Here is a 3,132-nt window from a genome sequence, read left to right as displayed (position 1 = left end):
ATTAGGTATATACCTAGTGTAAATGTATGACGTGCCTAAGATTACACTTCCACATTTTCAATTGTCGTTTCTACTTCTACTTTTATTCTAATGCTTGTAATTGTAAAGCTAAGAGACAATGTTTTTGGTTTTGATTGTTTTTCAAGTTATAGAAGATCTAGGGTTGCGACTTCCGCCTAGTTGGTTACCTAACGGATTTAGAGCTTTAGGTCATGTTTGGTTGATCGGGATACAATATAGCAATCACACGCAATTACTCACTTTATACCTCTCGGTAGTTTGAGTAATTTTGCCCAATTTGGCTTTCTCAAGTCCAAATGGGTATCTCACGAAACAAGTGATAAATGCTCAAGTCGGGTCTTACTATCTCTAGATTTGACCCGTTAATTGGGGAAATCAATTTCTTGAGTTCACCCCAATTTCTTGTTAGCCAAGTTTTCCTAGACTTAGTTTCACTTTCTCAAGTATAGACTAAGTCAATTAGACATGAATCATTATTTGCAACCATCAATTCTCAAATTCAAGCAAGAACTAGGCTAAATATCATATACCCAATCATAAATAAGCCCTAAATCAATCACCCATTAAGTACCCATACTAGGGTTGGGTCATAGCTAAGGGTTTAGCTACTCATGGAAAATGAAGAAATTAAAGAAGAAACTAAGATAAAATGCATAATAATTGATTAAGGAAAGAAAATCTAATGTTTAAATGCTAAACTAGTACAAAGTTACCCAATACAGTAAATAAAAATGGTTCTCAGTGTTCAAGTGCACAAAACTTAACCTAAAAATGATAAAAAGATCTATTTATACCCAGCTAAAAATATCGGACAAAATTGCCCCTGCAAAGGTTGTGCGGCCACACAATTCTGTGTGCGATCCGCACTTTGAGACTGACTGGTCAGGTTGGTTTTCTACGGTCGCAAAAAAGTGAGATGCGGCCGCACTTTCTCTAATTGTGCGGACCGCACATTTCTGAGTGCGGTCGCACTCTTGCTCTTGGACTAGATCTCGGCTTCATTCTGCAGACCGCACTATAATAGTGTGGTCCGCACATCTTTAAGCTCCCAAACTATAAGTCTCTGAATCTAGTCTTCTGTAGCCATACAATAATTGTGCGGTCCGCACTCTGTGAAGAAATTCTATCAGTGCATCTTCAAAGTTTGCGGTCTGCACTCTGTGAAGAAATTCTATCAGTGCATCTTCAGAGTTTGCGGCCACACACAATATTGTGCGGTCCGCACTATAGCCCCTTTTTGCCTTGTTTTGGTTCTTGTCCAATTCTATTCTTTTTTGAGTTGATTTTTACTTCTTTGGCTTATTTTTTAATATTCCTGCAAGAAAGTACATTTCATTAGTTCTCGGGAATACCTTTAAGCATTTTTGAGCTAAAATGTAAGTAAAAGAGAGCAAATAAGCAGTCAAAATCCCTACTTATCACCTGCCGGGGATGCCAACCGACAGGGATATCGACTTCTGTATTGACTTGGTTCTGGGCACTCAGCCTATTTCTATTCTGCCATACCGTATGGCCCCGACAGAGTTGAAAGAATTGAAGGAGCAGTTGTAGGATTTGCTTGATAAGAGCTTCATTTGACCTAGTGTCTCACCCTAGGGTGCGCCTGTGTTGTTCGTGAAGAAGAAGGATGGATCGATGAAGATATGCATAGATTATCGACAGTTGAACAAAGTCACCATCAAGAACAAGTATCCATTGCCGATGATTGATGACTTATTTGATCAGCTTCAGGGTGCCAAAGTATTCTCGAAGATTGATTTGAGGTCTGGCTACCATCAGTTGAGGATTAGGGCATCTGATGTCCCTAAGACAACTTTTCGGACTCGGTACGGGCATTATAAGTTTCTAGTGATGTATTTTGGGTTGATAAATGCCCCAACAACATTTATGGATTTGATGAACTGAGTGTTGAAGCCCTACTTGGAATCCTTTGTGATTGTGTTTATTGATGATATCTTGATCTACTCCCGCAGTCAAGGGGAGCACAATCAGCATCTTCGGATTGTACTTCAGACTCTGAGAGACAGCCAGTTATATGCCAAGTTTTCAAAGTGTGAGTTTCTGTTGGATTTAGTCACTTTCTTGGGGAACGTTGTATCAGAAGAGGGCATTCAGGTGGACCCTAAGAAGATTGAGGCAGTTCAGAACTGGCCCAGACCCACTTCAACCACAGAGATCCGTATTTTCTTGGGTTTGGCAGGCTATTACCGTCGGTTTGTGGAGGGGTTCTCATCTATAGCTTCCCCATTGACCAGGATGACCCAGAAGGGTGCCCCGTTCAGATGGTCAGACGAGTGTGAGGCGAGCTTTCAAAAGCTCAAGACTGATTTGACTATGGCGCCGGTGTTGGTGTTGCCCACAAGTTCAGGATATTATACGGTATATTATGATGCATCCCATATTGGGCTCGGTGCAGTATTGATGCAGGATGGAAAGATGATTGCATATGTGTCATGACAGTTGAAGGTTCATGAGAAGAATTACCTTGTCCATGAATTAGAGTCGGCAGCCATTGTTCATGCGCTGAAGATTTGGAGGCACTATCTTTACAGCGTGTCGTGTGAGGTTTTCATGGAGGTGGTTGGTGCTATTGAAAGACTATGATATCACCATCTTGTATCATCCTGGGAAGGCCAATGTGGTGGCCGACGCCTTGAGTAGAAAGGCAGCGAGTATGGGCAGCCTTGCATACATTCCAGTTCGGTGAGAGACCGCTTGCATCATATGTTCAGACTTTGGCCAATCAATTTGTGAGGTTGGATATTTCAGAGCCCAGTCATGTCCTAGCTTGTACAGTCACTCAGTCTTCCTTGTTTCAGTGCATCAGGGAGCGGCAGTATGACGACCCTCATTTGCTGGTCCTTAGGGACACAGTGTGGCACAGTGGTACAACAGGTTACTGTTTAGAAATGATGGAGTTTTGAGAATGCAGGGTCGTGTTTTTGTGCCTAATGTGGATGGAGTTCGTGAGTTGATTCTTGAGGAGGCCCACAGTTCTCGGTATTCTATTCATCCGGGCGCTGCCAAGTTTTATCAGGACCTGCAGCAACATTATTGGTGGAGGAGAATGAAGAAGGACATAGTTGCATATATAGCTTGGTGTCTAAATTG

Source organism: Nicotiana tomentosiformis, chromosome 2, assembly GCF_000390325.3.
Source record: "Nicotiana tomentosiformis chromosome 2, ASM39032v3, whole genome shotgun sequence".
NCBI classification, from domain to species: Eukaryota; Viridiplantae; Streptophyta; class Magnoliopsida; order Solanales; family Solanaceae; genus Nicotiana; species Nicotiana tomentosiformis.
Note: the sequence above shows the minus strand (reverse complement) of the source record.